The 10,819-nt window shown below is 40.6% G+C and overlaps 1 protein-coding gene across 5 annotated transcripts in view; it reads left to right on the top strand.

The window, feature by feature from the left end:
- Positions 1 to 10,819, top strand: part of LRRC4C (leucine rich repeat containing 4C) — a 1,209,844-nt gene that overhangs the window by 1,045,850 nt on the left and 153,175 nt on the right. The gene's annotated exons all lie outside the window — the stretch shown is intronic.

The following is a 10,819-nucleotide window of genomic DNA, read 5'->3' as shown; positions in this document are numbered from 1 at the left end:
AAGAGAAGGAGGACCCACTTCTCTTCAACCTAACCTCCTTCAAACTAACCACTTCTTTGGATAACGGAGAGGCTATACGTAGATCGAAGGTGGCTTGGGCAGTTGGCTTGGGTTTTGCCAGAAATGTTTCTAACATCACCAAAACGGGGCTCTTGATAAAAAAGGCAGAAATCTACTGTCCTGTGGCAACTTAGATAAGGAGCTAAAGAAAAGGTTTGTGTGTTAAGCCCCAGTGCTTCTCAGGTGCCAGCTTTGTCTTGGGAGAGAGAGGCCACTAAAGAAAAATAAGAGAAGCTTGAAAATGCTTGGAGAGCCTGGGGGCCTGTAGGATCACCCCTCTTTCCATCTCCTGTAGGATCACCCCTCTTTCCATCTCCTTCCTCCTCCATAGTTTCCAGGGTCATGGAGCTGGCTTTTAATTTTTTGTTTAACAGAACTCTTCCTCTTCATCCTTCTATATTCCTCTCGGGGGCCTTTTATCAGAATCATAGACTCCTATAACTTTAGAGCCAGAAGACTCCTCAGAGGTCTCATGCCAATAAAAGGAGGAAACTGAGGCCTAGACAAGCTATAACTCTGGGTAACAGCCAAACCTTATGAGACAGGTGACTCACACAAGCCTTAGAACTGCAGGCAAAAGTCAGTTTGGGATCCAAGCCGGATAGGAATCAACCATATATGACCGGGCTACTTCTGTCCCCACAGCTGCCATTTTTATCTAGAAGGGTCAAGGAAGGAAACTGTCCTGAGAGCTTGAAGTAGACTCCTATTACTTTGGACCTTAAAAGTAGCCCATCTCCATTATTCATATCCTTTCTTAGATTTTTTTTTTTTAATAGCAGAGCTCAGATAACCCTAGTTTTAATACTACTAAAAAAAAAAAGATCCTCAACTCTGGTATGTCCCAAAGGAGATAAGAGGCAGAAATCTCCTGGGTCCCTTCTTGGTGTTGGGCACATTTAATCTGGTGAGTGGTGGTCCCTGGAGAGTCATTAAGAACCATGGAGTTAGATTTATATTAGAGAGATCATAACAGAAACCAGAAACACCCTGCTAAAAGCATCTGAGTCTGTTCCTACACTCACATAATCTATTCTTATCCTTTTCATTACTCCTTAACTAAACTAGCCTACAGCTGAGCACTTCTTTAATTTATTTTTCTGGGCACATGTTTCCTGTTGGGACACAGATCGGGCAATAAATTTACCAACCTATGAAAATAATCGTGCAGGATTTTCTTTTTCTCCTCTGAGTCCTTGTAGGTTTCAGCATATCTTAAAATTCCTTGCAGGTTTTCTGTTTACTCGTTTGTTTTGTTTTTACGTGACCACAATGAAGTCACCACTTGTGATCATAGATTTACTCAAGTTATCTCAAGTTTCTGCTCAGTTGCAACTTAGCACAGGTGACAAAAGAGAAAAAGGAAAAAAAAAAGTGAACTTTGATTGTTTTTACTGGACAGCTCAGCTCTGGGCTTCACGTGGGAAACCCATCCAGTCTTGCAATCAGCCTGGCTCTGCCCATCAATGGAGGTCTCCCTCCCTTCCTTCCTTCCTTCCTGCCTGCCTGCCTGCCTTCCTTCCTTCCTTCCTCTCTATTTCTTTCCTCTCTCTCTTTCTTTTCTGGAATTCAGAATTTCTTCACTGCTACTCCAATTAGATCTCAGAGTGTGTCCCTCTCCTAAACCTTGTCAGCTCCTCTCTGTGCCCTCCACACCTGCAAACTTTTCTGTAAAGAGAGGGGAGAAAAGAAGGGGATGGTGGGGGAGGGCAGACGGAGAGAGAAAAGGGGTATAGATGTGTTTAAAGTCGTGGGCTGAAACGTGTTCTCCCACTCACCTCCACTTAAACGTGTTCTTCAGATCTAGAGATGATGGAGCATCTAAGGGTGTCATCATTTTCCATGCCGGTGAGTCACTTCACCAACACTATAGTTAGGGACATGCCAGCTTGGGGGTTAGCCCCTTCCTTTTGGCGTTCAGAGTTGGCCTAATACTTTAGGCAACTTGCTCGTGGGCTGATGGAAGAATTTCGACCATGTTAGACTAGGAAAGTTACCTCACTGCAGCTTATCTCAGGGCTGAGGGTCGTACCCACTGAGTAACATTCCTGAGTAGATACTTGTATACTGGGATTCTGCTGAGGGCCACAGGCCCATAACACTACTGGATTTTGCAAGTTTTGAGGTTGCCTTTTCAAATATCTTCCCCTCTCTGACTTAATCACTGTGTCCTTTGGGCAATATCTTTACTTTCTTTGACCCTCAATGTTCTCATCTGTATGGTGGGAATGATAATGTCAGCAAATTAGAATTGCTTTGTGACTTGAAAGTAATGTTATGCAAAGCCCCAAGCACAATAGACCCTCTGAAGAAGGCTGTTTGTTATGGTTGTTCTTGGATTAATTTGGATTAACTTGCTGGGGAATTAATAGAGGCTGGCCGAGCACTTTACCAGTTCTAGTGGCTACACTTGAGAACTAGGGAATGCGCAACTGACCTTACAGGAGTTGCCAGATTCTTCTTTTGATGCCTTATCAGGACAGATTGACTGTAATAGATCACTTTAGATAGGAAATGCTGCTTCAAGCCCGAAGCTGAAAATCAAGATTTTCTCCTTAAGTTACAGAAAAATAAATCTCAGCAAAAATAATACTTGAGAGAGATTTTAGCAAAAAATAATGCTGTTGTGTATACTTTCGGTCTAAAAGTTGCATGTGATAGCTCTTGTATATTAAATGTATAATTTTAGCTATAAATTACGTTGTCTGCCTCTGGAATGCTCAAAGTAAAGACAGGTTTCTAGACAATTATATAACTTAAAGTAGCTAGTATAAAATTCCATTAATATTAAGGCCCCGAAGTCCACAATTTGAATGCCTAGCCTTCCTAATTATAATGAATTCTATGTTAGTTGAAAATCTTCACTTTGTGATAGGATAAGGGCCTGACAGGGGAATGAAATCCAGAGTCCATGTAGACATGCTTGTCTTCTACTTTGTGTGTTCAAATCTTCCAACATCAACTTACCAGTGGTTTTCTGAGGCAGCCAGTCACGGTCATTGCTCATAATTTCATTGTCTACCACAGCAGCCCTGTGCTGTGTCCTTTTTGTCAACATGTTTCCAGAGACCTGTTCTCCGGGGGAAAAGGAGTCCTACTGTTTTAATTATTGTTATTCTTGATATCTTATCTGTGGGTGATAACGGGAAAGTCAGGCTGAGGAATTGCCCACTGGAATTCTATACTGTTTTCTTTCCAATTAGGAAAGCGGTTTGAAATCTGTGTTAATTTTGGAAAAACATCTTAAAGCTAATCATTTTCACTTCGGTGGAAGTTCTTACCATTTCACAAATTTTACTTTTTTGGGTGCTTCTTAAAGGTGAAATGTGGACTCTGGCGTCATAAGTGAATTTGAATATTCAGCTTTCCACTGGGTCATGAGTGTTACATGCACTATCTAACCTCTCAGAGTCTGTTTGCTCATCTGTAAACTAGAGGTAATAACACCCGTATAGAACTGACTGCCATGAGGATGAAATCAGATCGCGTATGTTATGTACAGTAGGCATTTAATAAGTGCACGTTTAAATTGAGCATCTATGATTTCAGTTTCATGCATAGTTTACCAAAAAAAAAAAAAAACCCTGATATTGTCTTGTTTGAGGGAAGCAGTTAACCTAAATTCATGTTGGTATAGATTTTAAAAAGGAGAAATACATTAATAGGGTCAGAGTAACACAAATGGGTACAACTATTTTTGGCGAGATCCTACACTTTTTTTCTTCTAAGTTTTTATTTGAATCTCCAGGTCCTCATCCTGACAAGTGCCTTCCTTAATCCCCATCACCTAATTCACCCACCCCCTCAGCCTCTTTCCCTCTCATAACTGTCAGTTTGTTCTCTATAGTTGAGAGTCTTGTTTCTTGGTTTCCCTCTCCTCCTCCTCTCTCTCCCCCTCCTCCCCTTTGCTCATTTGTTTTGTTTTGGTAAGATAACTCGCTTTTAAAGTGTATTTGGGAGTGCTTTAGTGAGTGTCATTCCCTCCAGAAACAACTGAAGCATACCTTGTGAATTATGGAAAACATACTCTGTGTCCACATAAACTTTCTTTAGATTGCCAAGTACTTTGTCACACAGACATAAAAAATTAACGATTTATAAATGGTGTCTTGGAGGAGTCTCCGGGGAGATCAAGACTCTCTTGCCTCTTACTGTTTCTTCAAAAGGATTCCTCTGGGGAGATGTAAATTTGACAGTTGAAATTTGGGCGGTCAGATCCTGTGGCTGAGACAGTGTGCTTGTAACGCTCTCTGACGGCGAGGGTTGTATTTGTTTTCTGGCATGTTTTCAGCATCTCAGAAGAGTGTCTGACAAACAGTGTCCATGCAGTAGATATTCTTTGAATGGCTAATTGAATTTGGTTGGAGACATCCCCTCCAAAAAACTCAAACGCATGTGTATCTGTGTGCTCGCACCAGCCTACCAACATGAAACCTGGCTTTCAGGAATCTAGGGAGGCTTAATGAGAAATGCCAATGGCTGTACGGACTCTGTGTGTGTGTGCATGTGTGTGGTGATATCTGTACCCACACATACACACAGATTAAGCATCTATTGAGTGGCTCCCTTATGTTGGAAATCTTGAGGTCTGAAAGTTGGGTGATACAGTGTATTTTTCCTACTCTTGATGCTATCAGTAAGGGACTGTAACAATTTGTTTGAGTCATTTTATCTCATTTAGGTCAGGTTTCTATTCTCCTCTATTAAATGTAAAAACTAAGGTTTCTTCAAGCTAAGATTTTTGGATTCTGAATTTATAATTGACTACCTAGGAATTCAGGATTTCTAGAAACTGAAAATATTAATCCCTGATCTTGGGATAATAGTTGTTAAAATGTAGAGTATAGTATTCTAAGAGGAAAGCAAAATGAAGGTTATAATGGTAGACACGTAGGATAAAAAGGTGAAGGAAATCTCTAAAAGTGTTTGTAGGGGAAATATAATGGGATTTGGAATAGATAGACATTGAATTCCAAATTTGTTTCACACCTGTTAGCTGGTGGATCCTAAGTAGAAATTAACCTTTCTAGGCCTCAGTTTCCTCAACTGTAATAATAGAGATTTTTTTTTTTTTGCAGTTATTTTGGGAGCATTGAGATGTCTATGCATTTGGCACATGATCAGTTCACAATAAACGCTAGCTCACTTTCTTTTCATTGAAATCTTTGGTTATTTTTCACAGAAATGGGAATGTTTAACTGAAAGTCTCTTCAGTGTTTTGCTTTATATTTATACTGAATATGTAAATGAAAGATTTTGCCAACTTACCATCAAAGTTGGTAATATTACTTTTGATAATGCTGCTAATGTCAGTCATTTTTATAATGAAGTCTAAAAATGATGAAAAAACTTATGTAAGATGAATAAACTTTTATTTCAACCTTGGCATCAGCTGATGGTAGATTTCTATGCTCATGGAAGGAAGCTTTTAACACTTATGGAGATCATGAGGATAATTTCCTAATAGCAATAGGAACTACCATTTATTGAGCATTTGGTATGCACCAGGCACTGTGTCAAAATTATACAGCTTTCTGCTTAATTCTCATCTAGAGAACTGAAACACAAAGAGGCTAAATAATTTGTCTAAGGTTATATAGCAACTAATGAATGCAGCTAGAAATAGAAACTATATTTCTTCTGGCTTTAGAACCTGAGAATCAGTAAATTCAGACTTGTTGACTTGGTAACAAATAAACTTGCCAGCTCACCATCATCTAGCCTAGTACTCAGTCTGAATATTTTAATTGAGATTGAGATGGCTACAGTCTTCCTTTTCCCTGTTTCTTGAAACAAAGGTTATACCGAGATGCTCAGGTCACATACCTTGCATATTGTTATCAGTCTTCAATAATGTCCAAGTGTGTCCCTAAGTGAGAAAGGGACAAGTAAGAAATACTTGGGGGAAATTGCCCTACCTCACTCAACATACTAATAGAACGGCTTTGCAAATTGCCCTGAGAGTATCTGGAAGTTCAAAGCTATATGGGAAATGATGTCAATGTTAACATTAAGTTTGGTGTTTAGTTACAATATCATACAAACCAGAGATGCTCCTAATGGGAGGCACCCAATGCCTGATCTCAGGTCTCATCATAATTGATCTGTCTGTAGCTGTCGATGCCATTACTACCTCTGGCTTTCTGAAACCCCTCCAGAAGTTTAAGGTGCTGCTCACTATCCTTTCCTTTATTAATTTCACTTCACCCTCCTCCAGCCTTCCTGTTGAAGGCTTCCTCCTTTGAATCTATTCTACTCTACTCTACTCTACTGTATTCTATTATGTTCTCTCTGTCTGTCTGTCTGTCTGTCTCTTTCTCTCTCTGCATTCTTAGGAGATGTCACCTGGGCTTATTTTAAGAGATGACACTAAATCCTTGGCCTCAGCCCCCCTTGTGGCTCCTAAGTCTCCATTGCCAGCAAGCTCCTATTCACTTATCTGGTCTGCTGTAGACCTTACAAACTTAATACCCCAACTGTAACTGATTGTTTGCCCTCTGGAAGCCTATATATTTTCAGTTTCAAATGATATCAATACCTCTTTTACCTCCCTCATATCCAGTGACTCATCAAATCAATCATCAATCTACTCTCTGTCTTAAACTCAGCTCTTTTGTCCCCCTGCCTGGATTTCATTGTTTCTCTCCTAGATGTCTTCTGATGACGCCAGCTCTTCTTCAGTGTAGTCCATTATTCATTCTTTCTTTAAAAGGATCATCCTAAGAAATAAATCTGGACATCCTATTCTCTATATTCTATAAATACATTTACAGGATAAAATCAAAATTCTTCTCTTGATAATAGAATCTGGCCAGCCTATTCATAGCAATAGGAACTACCTTGCCTGCCTAATCTACTGAGTATTTTATTCTTCTGGAGATACCCTAGGCTAGTTTTGGCTCAAACTTCGTGAGACCTCATCGATGTGCCTAGGATATACTCATACTTCAAATCTCACAGCAAATTATCTCCTCTGGAAAAAACCTCTCCTGGTGTCCCTAGACCCGCAGAGTCCCCCTATCCTCTCTGTACACCAGCATTTTGTTCAGAGATCTGTAATAGCTTTAGGGGCACCTGGCTGGCTCAGTACATAGAGCATGCAACTCTTGATCTAAGGGTCGTGAATTTGAGTCCCACGTTGGGTGTAGAGATTACTTTAATAATAATAATAATTAATAATAATAAATCTATAATAGCTTTTATTACTGTTATAACACCTATTTATTTGGCTAAAACCTACAAGACTGTGACCTCTTTTAGGATATGGGCCTCATCTTACTCACCTTGTCGTATCCCGTATCTAACTAACATAATGGTCAGGAGTTCTCAATGAGTTTGGTAGCACCAACAAATGAGTGGACTGATCTAATGATCTAACACATTTTTAGAGTGAAGAGGTTCCTTCAATTCAGTGTGTGGTGTAGGCCATCATTTTTCCAATATTTTCACCATCGGAATCACCTTTAAATATTTTTTTTCATTTAGGGACCCAATGTGTCAGAACTACTTTGCAATTTGTTTCTCCATTTTCCCTAATTGAAAACATATACTTGCCAGTCATCCCTCTAGAACTAACCCAGGTAAGCATTGTTGCCATGACTGAGCCATAAACTGAGCCAAAAGGAAAGGGGTTTTAATTACCATATGCAGTTGTAGGAGTACCTGCATGATTTCTAGTTGGGTTTTTGCAATATTGGTGATAGCTGTCTTTGAGGATAGCCATTGTGAAAATAGTTCTATAAATATATTTTAGTGTGAATTTTATGCTCTAATTTATAGCTGCCAATAGGCTCACTACAGGCTTTGCCACGCAGACTCTTCAGTGGCACTGTTCACAAAGCATATTGTTTACGAAAAGGAAGGTGTTCCTTGCAGTTGGACATTTTGCACAACCTGTGCAGTTATATGAAGTGGCCCTTTTACTCATGAGTGACTATTGGAAAGAGACTATGCCTTTTAATTGTGCGTATTGCCCAAATATGGACTCATGCAGTGGGAGGATGAAAAAAGATGGTCTCTTTAGTGAAAATGCCTGGATTATAACATTTGGTGGGTTGTAGTCACCTTTTACACCATGGAAACAGCTGACTTTATGGAGCCTGGTATATCTCAGAAGATGTTCCAGCATCATGTTTCAGAAGGACACTTCCTCCCTTCATAAGAAACAGCAGAAGACCTGGATTAGATGAAAAAAATAAGGTGCTAAATGGTAAGACACTGATTATGGCTTTATTTTATTCTTCAATGTTTGTATGTAAATCAGTGTCTTGAATTTGTTGAATTCGATCATTTCTTTTTCCTTTAGACTTTTTTTTTTAAAGTTTTCTTTTAGTTGTAGTTCTTTTTTCCAGTTTAGGGATTACCATTATTAATTTCTAATAATAGTAAATAAGAGAGCATTAATACCAGTGCTTCACAGTGCTTTTTAAATCTAGCTATACCTTTGAATCCTCTCAACAAGGTTTTGGTCCCAGAACTTCCAAAGCAATACCCTCTGCCTAGTAACTCCATCCTTTGTGATAAAGCATCAGGATCTGGTATGCGTGGTGGCGGGAGAAGGGGTGGTGTGCAAGGGAAGTTTCCTTTAGAAGAGCAAATGCTAAGTTTGGTCTCTGCTTCTTGCCAAATTACAAACTGCTGAGACAACACTGTTTTCTTGGAGAGGTCCATTTGTTTTATCCAATCAGTTTTGGCCAAGTCACTTATGGGATGTGGGAGAATGTAGCCATTCAATGATATTCCTGTGTTTGTTGCTAAAGTGGGTATCTGGGATGGGGATTGGTTTCACAGATTAAAAAAATAGTATATAAGGTCTTTTTCTTATGACTAATACTGTCCTCTTGTTATTACAGTCATCTGTTATTGTGATGTGGTCCTTCCTAGAACAAGTTGATTGATTGGTTTGTGATGTTTAAAAAGGTGTGCTGTTGTTAATAACAGCTGATGATTTTATAGTTTTTTGAGCCTAAGAATTGTAGTACTATTCTCAGGACAGTAGACAGGTTTTCTTGAACCGATGACCTAATTATGATGGTGAGAACTTTAGTAAGTAAGTATGCAGAGGTTTTTAAAAAGGTGCGTGACATTTCAAAATGTAGACACGAATGGTTTAAAATGCAATGATTTACAATTGAACGGTTGACAGTTGAATCTGAGCCAGATCTCATATTGTGCTGATTTTACAGCCTTACATGGGAATGAGGGGAATGGGGGAGCTGGGGAGGTGTTCGATTGACAGATTGAGATTACCATGAGCCTGGCTGTTCTGATCTGGGCAGAGAGAATGCTGATAGTGTAGTGAGCTGATCTCTAGAGAGACTCACCTGAGAAGGGACCAGAGATGTGTGTGGCTGAATGAATTCAAATGCATTATGGGGAATGAGCCAGGGGACTGCTTTCTTCTAACTGAAAAGGCAGAAAGTCAGAAGCCACCCTAAAAGAGTTAACATCTACACAGTGGTGTTCAGGAAGGCAAGAATGGAACTATAAAGGCTTTCTCTGTATTGTTTGCACGTTGCCATGGCAATAGTTTCCAGCAGAAGTTACATGTTTTTTTTCAATTCCCCAAAGCAGCAAACAGCCTTCCCCTCTCCTTCTCATCCTCGCTTCATCCCTCCCTGTCTCTCTCCATCCTTAGTCCTTACCTCCCCCTTCTTTCCCTCCTCTCTCCAGTCCCTTCTTTTGTTCTCACTTTCTTAACTCACTCCCCATTAACAACAGAAATATTCCAACTCCATGAGGTTGGTTTTAGGCAGAAAGTGAGTCAGACATACAGCCTTCTATCCGCGTTTCTGTTTTCCCCGTCTGTTTACACATTAAAGACCTAATTAGATAGAAGCTGTGGATGGAAGCAGGGTTGGGGCTTTCCCTTGTTGGTAGGACATAGAACATATTATAATGGTTGGTGTTGTGGTGATATGTTAATTGGATGGCTCCAGGCAAGTGCAGAGCAGCAGTCCCTGACAATTAGAAAGAACAATGACTTTACTATGAAGGAGCCCAGTCTCTTAACCAGTGGAGGGATTAGCATGCACTGCCCGTCTGTGGAAGGTTCCCGTAGACCCCAGGAGAGATCTACAGTTGGAAACGCCTCCTGTCTCTTTAAAGCTAGGTTGCTGCCTCTCCACTGGCTTCTTTTACTGCCAAAGAAAGTGAAGTGAGGGGACAGTGAGAGATCTGGTTTAGTGGGGGTAGGGTGGGGGTGAACCCTGTCGCATGCAGACCTGGGCCATAGGATAGATCGCAGGAATGTTAGGAAGAAATCTTTGCCTGCTTAATGCACGTGGCCAGTGAATTGTGAAATGGGTCTCATTAGAGCCTTTCATATCCCGGCATGTGCCAAAGTGCTTTGCCGGCACAGCGCCATCACTTCACGTCCTACCCTGCTGCTATTCGCTGCAGCCAAGAAGGGACAGAGGCTCTGTCTGTATTAAAGGCTCCAGTCCCATCGCTCTCTGTGCACTGTTCATTGTGAGGCACCTCTGGGCCTTTCAGTCTGGCCGGGGATGAGGCTCAACACATCCCCTAGGTGTTTGCAGTGAGGAAATAGGAAGGATTGGAGCATCACCGATAGGTTTGAGGCAGCCAGTGGGTGCCGACACCCAGAAGTTCCCTCTCTTTTCCCCGTGAAAGCTGTTTGTCGGCGCCCCTGCAAATATGCCCGGATACTCACCTGACATGGAAGATGGGTAGTTCAGAACCAAATAAGTCATGAGGGACCTTTGTGTTATTGGATACTTTTTGCATTTTCTCAGATTCG

This window comes from Prionailurus bengalensis, chromosome D1 (assembly GCF_016509475.1).
Source record: "Prionailurus bengalensis isolate Pbe53 chromosome D1, Fcat_Pben_1.1_paternal_pri, whole genome shotgun sequence".
Classification (NCBI taxonomy): domain Eukaryota; kingdom Metazoa; phylum Chordata; class Mammalia; order Carnivora; family Felidae; genus Prionailurus; species Prionailurus bengalensis.
The sequence above is the reverse complement of the archived record's forward strand: the minus strand, read 5'-3'. Positions and strand labels throughout refer to the sequence as shown.